Below are 19,295 nucleotides of genomic sequence, written 5' to 3'. Positions count from 1 at the left end.
AACACGTACCCTAACCCTAACCCTAAACCTTCTACTTACCCAAGTTCTAATTGTAACACGTACACTAACAGTAACACTAACCCTAACAGGTACCCTAAACCGTTGTCATACCCTAGACAGTGACCTAATCCGTACCCTTTCCCTAACGCTAAACCTAACCCTAAACCGTCCCCTAACCCACAACCTAAGCCTAACCCGTATACTAACACTAACCCACACCCTAACATGGATTCTAACCAAACCCGTTGTTGTACACTAACTGGTACCATAAGCTGTATCCATTCCCTAATGCTAATCCTAACCATAACCCTAATCCTAACTCATACCTTAATCCGTACCCTGATCCTAACCCATACCTTCGCAGAGGAACCGTATATCACACTGTCACCATAGAAAAACCTACAGACACTGCAGTGACGGTGGCCAATAAGACCGGCTGGATTCCTCGCTACTTCAAAATTTCTTGTGACTCTGGGACTAATGGAATACAGAAGAAGACATCATCTAAGTCTAATACAGAATACCATGTCCTGGTGGATGGTAGAATGACCATCAGTGTGTAGGAATTAGGAACTACTGGATGTATATTTTCAGGTGCTTCACTGACCTGGCGTCCTTTACCAAGTACCCAGTAGCCCACAGGGCTCTCATGGTCAGGCCCCTCCCAGTACATGGAGCTCACCTGGGCAGGTACCCAGCAGCTCACGGGGCTCTCGTGGTCAGGCCCCTCCCAGGATTTGGAGCTCACCTGGGCAGGTACCCAGCAGGCCATGGGGCTCTCATGGTCAGGCCCCTCCCAGGATATGGAGCTCACCTGTGCAGATACCCAGCAGCCCACGGGGCTCTCGTGGTCAGGCCCCTCCCAGGATATGGAGCTCACCTGTGCAGGTACCCAGCAAGACTGGGCACACAGGAACTGTGCACATAGCCCCCATTGCAGAACACCCCCAGCTCACCTGTCACTCAGGGCTGACACAGAACACCTCAGAGCACGACTTGAACTAACAAACAACAGCTCCAACAGGTCTGTGACACTGGGCGTCACCCTGTGCGGCCTCCCTCCACCTGGTCTTCCAGAGACTTCCACTGCAGTCGGGGCACCAGGCCTCTGTCTCCACTCACCACCCCTCCTCTCCCTGACTACTGGGTTCCTCTCATTAGGAGAGGGTCTTCTTGAAGTTGTCTCCCACTCATGGGCCAGATAAAATGATTAGAAAACAAGCCAGAGCTGCAGCCCCTTGTCTATCCTGACTCTCAGGAGCCCACACCTGTTCCTTGGACCTGGTCGGTTCATCAAGGTCCATTTTCTGCTGCTGTGAGCCCTGGAGGGGTGAGGATTGGCTGACCTGGGCAGCCTGACACTGCCGGCCAGCCCTCTCCAGGTGTGCCTGGTTTGGGTTCAATATAAACACCGCTCCAGGCAGCAAGAGCCCCTTCAGTTGTGTCTGACGCCATATTCTCTGCCCCGTCAGCAGTGTCGGGGCTGGGCTGGTGGGAGGGAGTGAGGGGCCACGGTTTTTTGGGTGGCCTGGTGTGAGTGGGGCTCTGCTGGGCTTTCTGCAGGAGTTGCCAAGCTGCCAACTGCTAAAGAAGAGGATGTGTCACCCATATCTGCTGCTGGAATTTCTCCCCAGGCAGAGGTGAGTAAGGAAAAAAGCAGTGGGGGCCGGGACAGGAGGGGTATCTCAGGCAGGGAAATGGAAAGTTTCCAGAAGTGTGCCCGGGGCCAGGACCATCCTGGTTGGCCTGTAGGCACCAAGTCAGCCTGGGTGCTGTCGCTGGCGTGGCTCCATGGCCCTTCCTCTAGGCTTTCAAGTCCTTGCAGAGATTCAGGTGTTTTACCTGGGAACTGTGGGAACAGTTCAGCAGCAGCTGGCCTGGAGCTCAGCTCACGTTTACTCAGAGATGCCTCAGCACGGTCCCCCAGCTTTGCAATGAGGACGCTCCTTGTGGGGGGGGGGTGGCTGCTGGCTGCATGGGAGACGATTACCCACCTCTGACCAACTTCAGGATTCTTTACCTTTGGAGCAAGTGCCCTGATAGGGTTTTCCTTTTTATAACTGGTGATTTCTGCTTTTTTTTTTCTTTTTGGGTTGAATGTAGGTTTTATTCCTCTTTTTCGTATTTATAGATAGAAGCATGGAAATAATTCATTCATATAAATACATGTATGGGAATGGAAGAACTATTTTTTTGTTTTACTTTTTGTATGTTTATTTATTTTTTTCATTTTTAATTTTATTATTATACAGCAGGTTCTTTCTGGTTATCGATTTTATACATATGGGTGTATATAAGTCAATCCCAAACTCCCAATTCATCCCAAAACTACCCCCCACACAGCTTTTCCCCCTTGGTGTCCATACGTTTGTTCTCTACATCTGTGTCTCTATTTCTGCCCTGCAAACCAGTTCATCTGTTCCATTTTTCTTGGTTCCACATATATGCATTAATATACAATATTTCTTTTTCTGTTTCTGTCTTGTTTCACTTTGTATGACAATCTCTAGGTCCATCGACGTCTGTACAAATGACCCAATTTCATTCCTTTTTATGGCTGAGTAACATTCCATTTTATATATGTACCACATCTTTATCCATTCGTCTGTCTGTGTGCATTTAGGTTGCTCCCATTACCTGGCTATTGTAAATAGTGCTGCAGTGAACATTGTGGTGAATGTGTCTTTTTGATTTATGTTTTTCTCTGGGTATATGCCCAGTAGTGGGATTGCTGGATCATATGGTAATTCTATTTTTAGTTTTTTAAGGAACCTCCATATTGTTCTCCATAGTGACTGTATCAATTTACATTCCCAGCAATAGTGGAAGAGGGTTCCTTTTCTCCACACCCTCCCCAGCATTTGTTATTTGTAGATTTTCTGATGATGTCCATTCTAACAGGTGTCAGGTGATACCTCATTGTAGTTTTGATTTGCATTTCTCTAATAATTAGTGATGTTGAGAAACTTTCCATGTGCTTCTTGGCCATCTCTCTCTCTTCTTGGAATCAATGTCTATTTAGATTTTCTGCCATTTTTGTATTGGGTTTTTTTTTTTAATATTGAGCTGCATGTGCTGTTTATATATTATTGGAGATTAATCCTTTGTCTGTTGATTCATTTGCAAATATATTCTCCAATTCTGAGGGTTGTCTTTTCGTCTTGTTTTTATTTTCCTTTGCTTTGCAAAAGGTTTTATGTTTCATTAGTTCCCATTTGTTTATTTTTCTTTTTTATTGCATTACTCTAGGAGGTGGATCAAAAAAGATCTTGTTGTGATTTATGTCAGAGTATTCTTCCTATTTTTTCCTCTAAGAGTTTTATACTGTCCGGTCTTACATTAAGGTCTCTAATCCATTTTGAATTTATTTTTCTGTATGGTGTTAGGGAGTATTCTAATTTCATTCTTTTATATGTAGCTGCCCATTTTTCCCAGAACCACTGATTGAAGAGACTGTCTTTTCTCCATTGTATAGTCTTGCCTCCTGTGTCATAGATTATTGACCATTGATTGGTATGTAGGTTTATCTCTGGGCTTTCTTTCTTTTTTCATTTTACAACTTTATTGGAGTATAATTGTTTTACAATGATGTGTTAGTTTCTGCTGTATAACAAAGTGAATCAGCTATACATATACCACCATATCCCCTCCCTCTTGCATCTCTCTCTCACTGTCTCTGTCCCACCGCTTTAGGTGTTCACAAAGCACTGAGCTGATCTCCCTGTGCTATGTGGCTTCTTCCCAGTAGCTATCGATGTTACATTTGGTAATGTATATATGTCCATGCCACTCTCTCACTTTGTCCCAGCTTACCCTTCCCCCTCCCCGTGTGCTCAAGTCCTTTCTGTACGTCTGTGTCCTTAATCCTGTCCCACCCCTAGGTTCTTCATGAACTTTTTTTTTCTTTAGACTCCATATATCTGTGTTAGCACACGCTATTGGTTTTTCTCTTTCTGACTTACTTTACTGTGTAGGACAGTCTCTACGTCCATCCATCTCACTACAAATAACTCAGTTTTGTTTCTTTTTATGGCTGTGTAATAGTCCATTGTATATATGTGCCAGATCTTCTTTATCGATTCATCAGTCGATGGACACTTAGGTTGCTTCCATGTCCTGGCTATTGTAAATAGAGCTGCAATGAACATTGTTGAACATAACTCTTTTTGAATTATGGTTCTCTCAGGGTAAATGCCCAGGAGTTGGATTGCTGGGTCGTATGGTACTTTTATTTTTAGTTTTTTAAGGAACTTCCATACCGTTCTCCCTAATGGCTATATCAATTTACATTCCCACTAACACTGAAAGAGTGTTCCCTTTTCTCCAATAAATGCCTCTCCTGCAATTATTTTTTGTAGATTTTTTGATGATTGCCATTCTGACTGCTGTGAGTGATACCTCACTGTAGTTTTGATTTACATTTCTGCAATGATTAGTGATGTTCAGCATCCTTTCATGTGTTTGTTGGCAACCTGTATATCGTCTTTGGAGAAATGTCTATTTAGGTCTTCTGCCCATTCCTGGATTGGGTTGTTTGTTTTTGTGATATTGAGCTACATGAGCTGCTTGTAAATTTTGGAGATTAATCCTTTGTCATTTGCGTCATTTGAAAATATTTTCTCCCATTCTGAGGGTTGTCTTTTCGTCTTCTTTATGTGTTTCTTTGCTGTGCAAAAGCTTTTAAGTTTCATTAGGTCCCATTTGTTTATTTTTGTTTTTATTTCCATTTCTCTAGGAGGTGGGTCAAATAGGATCTTGCTGTGATTTATGTCATAGAGTGTTCTGCCTATGTTTTCTTCTAAGAGTTTAATAGCGTCTGGTCTTAACATTTAGATCTCTAATCTATTTAGAGTTTATTTTTGTGTATGTTGTTATGGATGTTCTAATTTCATTCTTCTATGTGTAACTGTCCAGTTTTCCCAGCACCACTTACTGAAGAGACTGTCTTTTCTCCATTGTTTATCTTTGTCTCCTTTGTCATAGATGAGTTAGCCATAGGTATGTAGGTTTATCTCTGGGCTTTCTATCCTGTTCCATTGATCTATATTTCTGTTTTGGTGCCAGTACCATATAGTCTTGATTACTGTAGCTTTGTAGTATAGTCTGAAGTCAGGAAGTCTGATTCCTCCAGCTCTTTTAATTTCCCTCAAGACTGATTTGGCTATTCGGGGTGTTTTGTGTCTCCATACACATTTTAAGGTTTTTTTGTTCTAGTTCTGTAGAAAATGCCACTGATAATTTGATAGGGATTGCATTGAATCTGTAGATTGCTTTGGGTAGTATAGTTATTTTCACAATATTGATGCTTCTATTCCAAGCATATGGTTAATACTCCCATCTGTTTATATAATCTTTGATTTCTTTCAGCAGTGTCTTATAGTTTTCTGAGTATAGGACTTTGACCTCCTTAGGTAGGTTCATTGCTACATATTTTATTCCTTTTGTTGCAATGGTGTATGGGATTGTTTCCTTAGTTTCTCTTTCTCATCTTTCATTGTTAGTGTAGAGGAATGCAAGAGATTTCTGTGCATTAATTTTGTACCGTGCAACTTTACCAAATTCATTGATTAGTTCTAGTAATTTTCTAGCATCATCTTTAAGATTCACTATGTGTAGTATCGTGTCATTTGCAAACAGTGAAAATTTTACTTCTTTTCCAATTTGTATTCCTTTTATTTCTTTTTTTCTCTGATTGCTGTGTCTAGGCCTTCCAAAACTATGTTGAATAATACTGGTGAGAGTGGACATCCTTGTTTTGTTCCTGATCTTAGAGGAAATTCTTGTAGTTTTTCACCATTGAGAATGATGTTTGTTGTGAGTTTGTCATATATGGCCTTTATTATGTTGAGGTAGATTCCCTCTATGTTCACTTTCTGGAGAATTTTTAATCATAAATGGGTGTTGAATTTTGTCAAAATTTTTTCCTGCTTCTATTGAGATGATATTTTTATTCTACAATTTGTTAATATGGTGTATCACATTGATTGATTTGTGTATATTGAAGAACCCTTGCGTTCCTGGGATAGACCCCACCTGATCATGGTGTGTGATCCTTTTAATGTGTTGTTCAATTCTGTTTGCTAGTATTTTGTTGAGGATTTTTACATCTATATTCATCAGTGATATTGGCCTCTAATTTTCTTTTTCTGTAGTATCATTGTCTGGTTTTGGTATCAGTGTGATGGTGGTATCATAGAATGAGTTTGGGAGTGTTCCTTTCCCTGCAAATTTCTGAAGAGTTTGAGAAGGTTGGGTGTTAGCTCTTGTCGAAATATTTGATAGAATTCTCTTCTGATGCCATCTGGTTCTGGACTTTTGTTTGTTGGAAGATTTGTAATCACCGTTTCAATTTCATTACTTGTGATTGGTCTATTCATATTTTCTATTTATTCCTCTTTCAGTCTTGGAAGGTTATACCTTTCTAAGAATTTGTCCATTTCTTCCAGGTTGTCCATTTGATTGGCATAGAGTTGCTTGTAGAAGTCTCTTAGGATGCTTTGTATTTCTGTGGTGTCTGTTGCAACTTCTCCTTTTTCACTTCTAATTTTATTGATTTGAGTCCTCTCCCTCTTTTCCTTGAGTCTGGCTAACGATGTTTCATTTTTGTTTATCTTCTCAAAGAACCAGCTTTTAATTTTATTGATCTTTGCTATTGTTTTCTTTGTTTCTATTTCATTTATTTCTGCTCTGATCTTTATGATTTCTTTCCTTCTACTAACTTTGGGTTTCTTTCTTCTTTCTCTAATTCCTTTACGTGTAAGGTTAGATTGTTTATTTGAGAGTTTTCTGGTTTCTTGAGGTAGGCTTGTATTGCTATAAACTTCCCTCTTAGGACTGCTTTTGCTGCATCCCATAGGTTTTGGATCATCATGTTTTTGTTGTCATTTGTCTCTAGGTTGTTTTTGATTTCCTCTTTTCTTTCTTCAGTGATGTCTTGGTTATTTAGTGACGTATTGTTGAGCCTCCATGTGTTTCTGTTTTTTACATATTTTTTCCCTGTCATTGATTTCTAATCTCATAACCTTGTGGTCAGAACAGATGCTTGATATGATTTCAGTTTTATTAAATTTCCTGAGGCTTTATTTGTGACCCAAGATGTGATCTATCCTGGAGAATGTTCTGCGCGAAGTTGAGAAAAACATGTAATCTGCTGTTTTTGGATGGAATGTCCTATAAATATCAATTAAATCTATTTGGTCTATTGTGTCATTTAAAGTTTGTGTCTCCTTATTAATTTTCTGTCCGGATGATCTCCATTGGTGTAAGTAAAGTGTTAAAGTCCCCTGCTATTATTGTGTTACTGTCGATTTTCTCTTTTATAGCTGTTAGCAGTTGCCTTATGTATTGAGGTGCTCCTATGTTGGGTACATATATATTTATAATTGTTATGTCTTCTTCTTGGATTGATCCCTTGATCATTATGTAGTGTCCTTCCTTGTCTCTTGTAACACTCTTTATTTTAAAGTCTATTGTATCTGATATGAGTATTGCTACTCCAGCTTTCTTTTGATTTTCATTTGCATGGAATATCCTTTTCCATCCCCTCACTTTCAGTCTGTATGTTTCCCTAGGTGTGAAATGGGTCTCTTATAGACTGCATATACATGGATCTTGTTTTTGTATCCATTCAGCAAGACTGTGTCTTTTGTTTGGAGCATTTAATCCATTCACATTTAAGGTAAATATTGATATGTATATTCCTATTACTATTTCTTAATTGTTATGTGTTTGTTTTTGTAGATTCTTTTCTTCTGTTGTGTTTCCCACTTAGATAGGTTCCTTTAGCATTTGTTGTAGAGCTGGTTTGGTGGTGCTGAGTTCTCTTAGCTTTTGCTTGTCTGTAAAGCTTTTGATTTCTCCATTGAATCTGAATGAGATCTTGCTGGGTAGAGTTCTTTTGGTTGTAGGTTCTTCCCTTTCATCACTTTAAATATATCAGCCCACTCCCTTCTGGTTTGTAGAGTTTCTGCTGAGAAATCAGCTGTTAAACTTATGGGAGTTCCCTTGTATGTTGTCATTTTTCCCTTGTGCTTTCTAAAATTTTTCTTTGTCTTTAATTTTTGTCAGTTTGATTATTATGTGTCTCGGCATTTTTCTCCTTGGGTTTATCCTGCCTGGGACTCTCTGTGCTTTCTGGACTTGGGTGGCTACTATTTCCTTTCCCGTGCCAGGGAAGTTTTCGACTATAATCTCTTCAAATATTTTCTCACGTCCTTTCTCTCTCTCTTCACCTTCTGGGATCCCTATAATGCAAATTTTGTTGCGTTTAATGTTATCCCAGAGGTCTCTTAAGCTGTCTTCATTTCTTTGCATTCTTTTTTCTTTATTCTTTTCTGCAGCAGTGAATTCCACCTTTCTGTCTCCAGGCCACTTATCCGTTATCCGTTCTTCTGCCTCAGTTATTCTACTATTGATTCCTTCTAGTGTATTTTTTTTTTTTTTGCAGTATGCAGGCCTCTCACTTTTGTGGCCTCTCCCATTGTGGAGCACAGGCTCTGGATGTGCAGGCTCAGCGGCCATGGCTCATGGGCCCAGCCGCTCCTTGGCATGTGGGATCTTACCAGACAAGGGCACGAACCCATGTCCCCTGCATTGGCAGGTGGACTCTCAACCACTGCGCCACCAGGCAAGCCCCCTTCTAGTGTATTTTTCATTTCAGTTATTGTATTGTTCATCTCTGTTTGTTGGTTCTTTAATTCTTCTAGGTCTTTTTTAACTATTTCTTGCATCTTTTCGATCTTTGCTTCCATTCTTTTTCCAAGGTCTTGGATCATCTTCACTATCATTATTATGAATTCTTTTTCTGGAAGGTTGCCTATCTCCACCTCATTGAGTTGTTTTTCTGGGGTTTTATCTTGTTCCTTCATCTGGTACAAATTCCTCTGCCTTTTCATTTTGTCTATCTTTCTGTGAATGTGGTTTTCCATCCACAGTCTGAAGAACTGTAGTTCTTCTTGCTTCTGCTGTCTGCTCTCTGCTGGATGAGTCTATCTTAGAGGCTTGTGCAGCATTCCTGGTGTGAGGGAGTGGTGGTGGGTAGAGCTGGGTGTTGCTCTGGTGGGCAGAGCTCAATAAAACTTTAATCCACTTGTTTGCTGATGCATGGGGCAGAGTTCCCTCTCTGTTTGTTGTTTCGCCTGAGGTGACCCAGAACTGTGGCCTACCTGGCTCTTTGGTGGGGGTACCTGCGGACTCTGGGAGGGCTCATGCTAAGGAGGACTTCCCAGAACTTCTGCTGCCAGTGTCCTTGTCCGCACGGTGAGACCCAGTCACCCCCCCCCCCGCCTCTGCAGGAGACCCTCTAAAACTAGCAGATAGGTCTGCTCAGTCTCCTATAGGGTCACTGCTCCTTCCCTTGGGTCCTGATGTGCACACTACTGTGTGTGTCTTCCAAGAGTGGAGTCTCTGTTGTGACTCTACGTCTCTGAGTGGGGTTGAGACTCTGAGACTGAGTGGAGTCTCACAGACTCTGTGTCCTGTGAAACTTCGATGCTTTGTGGTTCTAGAAATCCTATAGGAGATGGTCCAAAGCAGGTGAAGCTAATGCTGTCGGTGGAGATGGTGAAGCCAAAGATCTGCAGTTCAGACTAAAGGTGCCAATGTACATTCAGGACAAAACAATCTCATGTGAATGTAGTTCAGGCAGGTTTAACATAAATAGAGTCAGGTTAATGCTTAACATCTTCTATCTTGTGCCTCCCCTCAGGGACCCCCTCCTCAGTTCCTGAGGCTCCTGTAACTCATGTACAGTGGAAGGGAGACTGGGCTCTGTCCAGTCTGAGCCCTGAGTTACCCTGTGTGTATCTTAGGATACTTTGTATTTCTATGGTGTCTGTTGTAACAACATCGCTTTCATTTCTGATTTATTTGGGTCCTGTCTTTTTTAAAAACACATACTACTATTGTCTTTTATTCTTTACAGAAGCTAAAAAAATGTTTGATCTATTACCCTTACTCTATGTATAGGTTTTTCAGTGAGATTTTTACTTTTGTTTGTTTTCTTGTTACTATCAATAATTAGTGAGACTTATTTTAAGCTTAAGTAAATTCCTTCAACATTGCATATAAGACTGGTTTATTAGTGATGAACTCTTTTAGCTTTTGCTAGTCTGGGAAACTCTTGATCTCTCCTTCAATTCTTTCTTTCCTCCATAAATTTATTTATTTATTTTTGGCTGTATTAAGTCTTCATTGCAGTGCATGGGCTTTTCTCTAGTTGTGGCAAGTGGAGGCTACTCTTCGTTGTGGTGCATGGGCCGTTGTGGTGCATGGGCTTCTCATTGCAGTGGCTCTTCTTGTTGTGCAACGTGGGCTCTAGGTGCTCAGGCTTCAGTAGTTGTGGCTAGCAGGCTCAGTAGTTGTGTCTCATGGGCTCTAGAGCACAGGCTCAGTTGTTGTGGCACACAGGCTTAGTTGCTCTGTGGCATGTGGGATCTTCCTGGATCAGGGCCCGAACCCATGTCCCCTGCATGGCAGGCAGATTCTCAACCACTGTGACATCAGGGAAACCCTGTCCTGCAATTCTGAATAATAATTTTGCTTGTAGAGTATTCCTGTTGTAGACTTTTTCTTTTTAGCCCATTGATTATATCCTATCATTCCTTCCTAGTTTGAAAATTGTGCTGAGAAGTCATCTGACAGTCTTATGGGAATACCTTGAACATAACTAGACCCTTTTATTTCACTGCCTCTGTGATCACTCTTTAAATTTTTAAATTTTTGGAGCTTTATAATATGTCTTGGTGTGGACCTGTTTGTCTTCATCTTGTTTGGGACTCTGTTTTTCCTGGACCTGGATGTGTGTTTCCTTCCCCAGGTTAGGAAAGTTATCAGTTCCTCTATCCTCCAGTAAGTTATCTGCCTGTTTCTCTGTTCTCCTCGTTCTGGGGCCCCTGTAATGCTCATGTTAATATTCTTGATGTTGTCTCAGAGGTCCCTTTACGTATACTCTTAATTGCTTTTACTCTGTGCTATTCAGTTTGGGTGATTTTCACTACTCTGTTTTCCATTTCACTAATCTGTTCTTCTGTATCATACAGTATAATGTGGCTTCTCTCATGTATATGTGTGTGTGTTTTAATCTCTTTTATTGTATTGTTCACTGTTTTGTTCTTTTTGACATGTTATTACTCTGCTGAAATTCTCACTATGTCTATCCTTCTCCTGACTTGGCTGAGCGTCTTTATAATCATTACTGTGAACACTTTTTTTTATCGGGTAGAATGCTTATCCCTGTTTTATTCAGTTCTTTTTCTGATGTCATGTCTTGTTACCTCATTTGTAACATATTCCTCTATTTCCTTATGTTTCCTAATTCTCTGTACATCTTTATTCATTAGATTCAGGTTGTTACATTACCGGGTCTCAGAGAAGTGGCCTTATATAGGAGATGACTGATAGGGCCCAGCACCACATTGTTCTCTGGCCAGCAGAGCCACACGCTCCAGGGGTATCCCCTGTGTGGGCTGCACACACCTTTCTCTTATGGCAGGGCCAACTGCTGTAGACAAGCTGGTAGGTGGTATTGGACCCTGGCCTAAATGGCTGTGAGCCCCTGCAATATGTGATTGATTGCCATGGGTGTGCTGATATCCTAGGCAGCCCTCCATTATGGGTGGCTGTGTGGTGCTCCAGGTGCACAGGTGGATAGCGTAGGCCCCCAGTGTGTCTGGTTGTGAGGGCTTCTGGTGCGGGAGTGCTTTGGGCATGGTGGTAAAAGGGGCAGGCCCCTGATTCTAATCAGTTCCAGGGAAGATTCTAAAATGTTGCTTGCCCATGTCTCAGTTCCTAGTGGGAGTGTCAGTTGCCTCTTGCCTTTCCAAGGAGCTCTCCGAGATTAGCAAGTGGGTCTGGCACACGTGTCTTTCACTCAGTTGGCTCTGCACAGGGACTGAGAACATGTGAGATTTGTGTGTGCCCTATGAGAGCAGTCTCAGTTTCCTTTAGTCTCCAGATTTCCTGAAAATAAGCCCTGCAAGTTTTCAAAACCAGACCTGCTGTGTTCTTTTCTTCCAGTGCAGGAACCCTGGGCTGAGCAGCCCAATGCCAGGCTCATACCCTTCCCTCCATGTGGAGGACCTATGCAATTGTGATATCTTCCAGCTGTGGGTCACTGTGCTATATGTGTGGGTTCCAATTAGACTGTGTTTCTAGTCCTCCTACCTGCCTTGTGGTTTCTCCTTCCTTATATCTTTAGTTGTGGAAAACATTCCCTGCTAGTCTTCAGAGATAATTTCCGTGTAAGTTGTTGTAATTTGGGTGTGCCTTTGGCAGCAGGGGAGCTCAGTATCTTCCTACTCTATCATCTTGATCCCCTCTCAAGAATTCTTTGAAAATATATGCATCTATTACTGTAAACATAACTCTTTGAATTGCAGTCTTGTTCCTGTATTCCATAAATTTAAGTACTTTGTGTTTCCAATTTTGTTTGCTTTAAGATTTCTTTTAAATTTCCGTTTTGATTTATTCCTGTATGCATTGGCTATTCAGGAGCTTATTGTCCAATTTCTAAGTGTTCTTGAATTTTCAATTATTCTTTTTAATATTGAATTTCAGTTTCATACCATTGTGGTTGGAAATGATCCTTGATATGATTTCAATATTCTTGGATTTTTGAAGACTTGTTTTGTGGCTTAACATAGGATCTACCCTAGGCAAAGTTCTATGTGTACTTAAGAACAATGGAAAGTTTGCTGCTGTTGAGTGGAATATATTGTAGATGTATGTTAGGTTCATTTGATATCAAGTGTGTGTTCAGGTTCAGTGTTTCCTGATTGATATTATGTCCGGATGATCTATACAGTGTTGAAAGTTGGGTATCGATGTTTCTTACCATTATTTTATTTCTGCACATTTTCCCCTTCACGTGGGTTAATATATTCTTTATATGTTGAGAGGCTCCAAAGCTGGATACATACATATTTATCATTGTCATGATTTCTTGATGAATTAATCCATTTATCATTATATAATAACCTTCTTTCCTTTGAGAGGTTTGACTTCAAGTCTTTTTTATCTCATAATAGACTAGTCAGTCAAGTATCATTTTCATGGAGTATTTTGTTCCCAATCTTTCAATTTTATGCTATATATGGATTAGAAGTTAACATGAATATCTTGTACACAGTATAACTGAACTTTCTTTAATCCATTCAGCCACCCTATGGATTATTTAAATTGAAGTATAGTTGATTTACAATATTACATTAGTCTCAGGGGTATAACATATGGATTGAATATTTTTATAGATCATGTTCCACTAAAGTGATTACACAATAATGTCTATATTTCCCTGTGTTGTACTATATATCCTTGTTTGTTTATTTCATACATAGGGGTACTGGATTTAGAGAAACAAACTACTGTTTTTCCCTCCCCCTTTAAGTCGCCCCACCAGTAATCACTAATTTGTTCTTTGTGAGTCTATTTCTGTTTTGTTATATACATACATTTCTTGCATTTTTAGATTCTACAGAGAAGTGAGAACATAGTGTATTTGTCCTTCTCTAACTTAAGTAGGCATAAATATTCTAGGTCTATCCATGTTGTTGCAAATGGCAGAATTTGATCCTTTTTAATGGCTGAGTAATAGTCTATTGTGTATACATACCACATCTTCTTTATCCACTCATCTGTTGATGGACATTTAGTTTGCTTCCATATGTTGGCAATTGTAAATAATGCTGCTATGAACATTGGGATGCATGTATCTTGTCAAATTGGTGTCTTCATTTTCTTTGGACATATACCAAGCAGTGGAATTGCTGGCTAATCTGATCGTTCTACTTTTAGCTTTTATCAGGACCTCCATATTCTTTTCATAGTGGGTGTACCAACTTCCAATCCCACCACCAGTGTACTAGGATTGCCTTCTCCATGTCATGAACAACATTTCATATTTGTATACTTTGGAATAATAACCACGTTGAGAGGTGTGACTTGATGTCTCATTATGGGTTTTCTTGTGGATCATTCATTAAATTTAATTTACAAAAGAAGATGATAGGCTGGATGTGATCTCCAGGTTTAGTTTGCTAATGCCTGGTATAGGTTAATTTGGGAAGAATTAATACCTTTACAATGTTATTTATTGCTTACATTTTTCAGGTTGACATTTAGTGATTGGAAACATTTAAAATTTTTTCTCCCTGAAGGATATATGAAGTCTGTTGGTTTGTTTCTGTCTTATAAATTTGTTCATTTCTATCGTTTTTTAGACTCCACTATAAGTGATATCATATGATATTTGTCTTTTTCTATCTGACTTACTTCATTTAGAATGAAATAATGTCATTTGCAGCAACAGGAATGGACCGAGAGGTGATCATGCTTTTTCATTTCTGAGTAATATTTATTTGATTGTGTACATGTACAACTTCTTCATTATCCATTCATCTGTTGATGGACATTTTGGTTGCCTCCATGTCTTGGTTATTGTAAACAGTGCTGCAGTGCGTGTTTGGGTTTGGGTGCATTTGCCATTTTCATTTCTGGCTTTCTGCAGATGTACACCCAGAAATAAGACTGCTGGATGATATGGTAGCTCTATTTTTACTTTAAAAGGCATCTCCATACTGTACTTTATAGTGGCTCTTACCAGCTTACATCACACCAACAGCATAGGAGGGTTCCCTTTTCTCCATGTCCTCTCCAGCATTTATGGTTTGTAAACTTTTTGATGATGGCCATTCTGACTGCATGAGGTGATACCTTGTTGTAGTTTTGATTTGCATGTGTCTGTCCAATAATTCGAGATTTTGAGCATCTTTGCATGTGTTTTTTTTAAACACTGTGAGGAAAAGTTACAGTGGACATTGGGTTTTTGGAGTCTGACTATTTTGAATTTTTGCTCGATAACTACCACAGGACATTTGTTAAGGGCAGGTGTCATTTACACCCTGGCAGTCCTTGTGAATATGAAGTGCCCATAAGCACATGTTTTAAAGTTGCTGTTGTGGAAATGGGCACAGATGTTAGGATTTCCTTCATGTCCCTCTTTGGTTACTTGGGTAACCAGACCCACTGTGGAAGACGGGCTCTTGGATTGTAAATTAGTGTGGGCTGTGGCAGAACAAACACCCCAAATCTGTTTTGTTACTTCTTGTTTTTGTTTTAATTTAATTTTTCTTTTTTATTGGAGTAAAGTTGATTTAAAATATTCTGTTTGTGGTAGGCGTACAGAATCTTGTTCAGTTATGTATATTCATATGTGTATTCATCTTCAGATCCTTTTCCCATATAGGTTATTAGAGAGTGTTGAGTAGACTTCCCTTTGTTATGCAGTAGGTCCTTGTTGATAATCTATTTTATATGTATTAGTGTGTAAATAATTCCCCCAGCCTCCTGATTGATTTATTCCTTCCACCCACCTTTCTCATTGGGTAAGCATAAGTTTGTTTTCTAAGTCTGTGAGTCTGTTTCTCTCTCTTTTATTTTATTTTTTTGGCTGTACTGCAAGGCATGTGTGATATTAGTTCTCCCAACACCAGGGATCGAACCCATGCCCCCTGAATTGGAAGCTCAGATTCTTAACCATTGGACCACCTGGAAAGTCCCTGTTTCTCTCTTGTAAATTAGTTCATTGGTATCAATTTTTAAATTTCAGCTATAAGTAGTATCATATGATATTTGACTTTCTCTTTCTGACTTACTTCACTTAGTATGATTATCTCTAATTCTATCTATGATGCTGCAAATGGCATTCCTTCATTCTTTTCATTTCTGAGTAATATTTCTCTGTGAACATGTACCGCTTCTTTATCCGTCCATCGACTGATGGATATTTTGGTTGCTTCCATGTCTTAGACGTTGTAAATTGTGCTGCGGTACACATGTGGGTGCATGTGTGTTTTCCAATTCTGGTTTTCTCCTGTTATACGCCTGGGAGTGGGACAGCTGGATCATATGGTACCTCTAAATTTACCTTGTAAAGGCACCTCCATACTCTTATTTATAGTGGCTGTTACCATGTTAGATCCCAACAGCAGCATAGGAGGGTTGCCTTTTTTCTACAACCTCTCAAGCATTTACTGTTTGTAGATGTTTCAATGGTGGCTATTCTTACTCATGTGAAGTGACCCCTCATTGTAGTTTTGATTTCCATGATGCTAATAATATAGGAATTAGAACATCTTTTCAAGTGCTTTTCTTTTAAACAGTGTAAAATTTACCTATGGAAATAGGATTTTGAAAGTCTGTTCCTTTGGAATTTATTTTGCTTACCTACCTGTGGACATTTCCTGATTGTGGGTGTCATGTAGAGCCCAACAGTTCTTCTGAATATTAAGTACCCATAAGCATTGTTTTTAAAGTTGCAGGAAAGGGCAACAAGGCAGTGGAATTTATTCATACTCACCTTGATTGTTAGGTAAAATATTGGCTTAGTGGAATTCCTCTTCCTAGATTGTAAATTGGAGTGTAAAGTGCCAGAACAAATACACAAAATCTTGTGTCACATTACTTCTTGTTTAATTTAATTTTTATTTCTTATCAGAGTAAATTTGATTACAATGTTGTGTTTGTTCTAGTTGTAAAGAAGCTGGTTCATTCATATGTATACATATATCTAATCAGGTTTAGATTCTTTCACATGTTGATCATTAGAGAGAGTTGAGTAGACCTCCCTTGTCATCCAGTAGGTCCTTCTTGATTATATATTTTATATGAATTATTAAATGCATGTTAAACCCAACATCCTAATTTTTCCATTCCTTTCACCTTTTTCAAAGTCTGTATGGGTCTTTTGTAGTGGGAATATATTCATGGGTATCAATTTTTAGATAACCCTAGTAAATGATGTCATCGGATATTTGTCTTTCTTTTTGTGACTTACTTTACGTAGTATGATTACCCCTAGGTTCATCAGTGGTGATGGAAAAGGCATTGTTCCATCATTTCCATGGATAATATTCGATTGTGTACATGTACCACTTCTTTGCCCATTCATTTGTTTTTGAACATTTTGCTTGCATCCATGTGTGGCTATTGTAAGTACCGCCGAAGAGCATTTTTGGGTACCTGGGTATTTCTGAATTCTGGTGTTCTCAGGTTACAGGCCCATTAGTGTTTTGGCAGGATCACATAGTAGCTCAATTTTTACCTTTTACAGGCACCTTCATTCTGTTCTGATTAGTGGCTGTTACCAGTTTACATCTCAGCAACAGCATATGAGTGTATCCATTCTCAGAAACCCATTCAGCATTTATTGTTTGCAGACATTTTTCTCTGATGGCCATTCAGACTATTGTGCGCTGATACCTTTTGGTAGTTTAAATTTGCATGTCCCTAATAATTTTTGATGTTGAACATTTTTTCATGTCCTTAAAAAAAACACTGTGAGGAAATTTACCTCTCGAAATTGTCTTCTCCGGATTTTGTACTGTTTTGCATATTAATGTCCATTCCTGACCGCAAGATATTTTTTGAGGGCAGGTGTCATTTAAAGCCCTGCAGTCCTTGTGGATATTAAGTGACCAATAGCACTGGGATTAAAGCTGCTGTTGCGGGAATTGACCACAAGGCGGCAGATTTCTACATTCCCAGCTTTGGTTACAAGGACAGGAGAGCCTTCCTTGAAGTTGTCGTCCTAGGTTGCAAATTGTAGTGGAATGTCCCAGGACAAACTCCCAAAAGCTTATGTCTCCTACTTACGTTTGTTTTCTAAATTTATTTTATGTTTCTTATTGGGGTAAATTTTTTTAAACTAGATTCTTCCTCGATCTACAATTTCCCCTTTCTCCTTTGCCTTTAATATTTATTTATTTATTTTTGGCTGTGTTACCTCTTCGTTTCTGTGCGAGGGCTTTCTCTAGTTGCGGCAAGTGGGGACCACTCTTCATCGAGGTGCGTGGGCCTCTCACTATTGTGGCCTCTTTTGTTGTGGAGCACAGGCTGCAGATGCGCAAGCTCAGTAGTTGTGGCTCATGGGCATAGTTGCTCCACGGCATGTGGGATCCTCCCAGACCAGGCCTCGAATCCATGTCCCCTGCATTGTCAGGCAGATTCTCAACCACTGCGCCACTAGGGAAGCCCCTGTTGGAGTAAATTTTATTAGAGTGTTGTGATTCTCTGGATGTACCAATTAGGATCAATTTTTCATACATATATCTGTTCATCATTGGATCCTGTTACCATGTAGGTTATTATAGAGTGTTGAGTAGAGCTCCCTTGGTATTTGGTAGGTGTTTGGTGATTATATAATTTATATATATTAATGATTATATAATTTGTATATTTTATATATTATAAGTTTATATACTTATAACATATATTAGTGTATGTATGTTAACCCCATAATCCTAATTTACTCATCCTCTCACCTTTCATTTTGGTTAACCATTAGTTTGTTTTATACGTCTCTGAGTGTCTTTGTCTTTGGAAATATGTTCATTGGTAGGAATCTTAAGATAACATCTATAAATTACATCATAGGATATATATCATACACTTTTGGCTTCACATAATATGATTATTTCTAGACCCACCGGCAGTCATGAAAACGACATTGTTCATTTTTTTGAAAGCTAATCTTCCATTAGGTACATGTACCACTTCTTCTTTGTCCATTCATCTGTTAACTGACATTTTTGCTGCTTCTACGTCCTGGCTATTTTCAGTATTACTTCAGTACAGGTTTGTCAGCGTGTGTCTTCTCAATTCGGCGCTTCAGTGATAGGCCCAGTGGTGGGCGTGTTGGATCGAATGACATCTCAATTTTTACTTTTAAACGCAGCTCCTTTCTGTTCTCATTACCGGATCTTACCACCTTACATCTCACAAGCAGCTAGAGGATACACAGTTCTCTAAAACACCTTCAACGTTTATTGTTTGTTTGTAGACTTTTGACTGATGGTAGTTGACTTGCGTGAGTTGAAACCTTTTTGTAGGCTAGATTTGCATGAGTCTAATAATTCCTGATGTTGAGATTTTATCCATTTTCTTTTTTTATTTGAAAAATAGTGAGTAAAACTTACCTGTTCATACTATCTCCTTGAAAAATTTGCCAGGTTTGAATTTTTTTGGCCATTCCATACCTCAGCAGAAGTTTTGATGGCAGGTGTGCTTTACACCCCAGAGTGAGTCCTTGTGAATGTTAAGTGATGGTTACCTGTGGTTTTAAAGCCGCTCTTGCGGGAAATGGCACAAGACGACAGCATTCCTACGTTTCCAATTCTGGGTTTTTGGGCAAGAGATCTTTCCTGGAAATCGTATTTGTAGGCTGCAATTTACAGTGGAATGTGTCAGGGTAAACACCCAAGAGCTTATATCTCCATAATACTTGCTTGCTTTTTTTAAAT

The sequence above is a fragment of the Leucopleurus acutus genome (assembly GCF_964270905.1).
Source record: "Leucopleurus acutus genome assembly, chromosome: 1".
NCBI classification, from domain to species: Eukaryota; Metazoa; Chordata; class Mammalia; order Artiodactyla; family Delphinidae; genus Leucopleurus; species Leucopleurus acutus.
The sequence above is the reverse complement of the archived record's forward strand: the minus strand, read 5'-3'. Positions refer to the sequence as shown.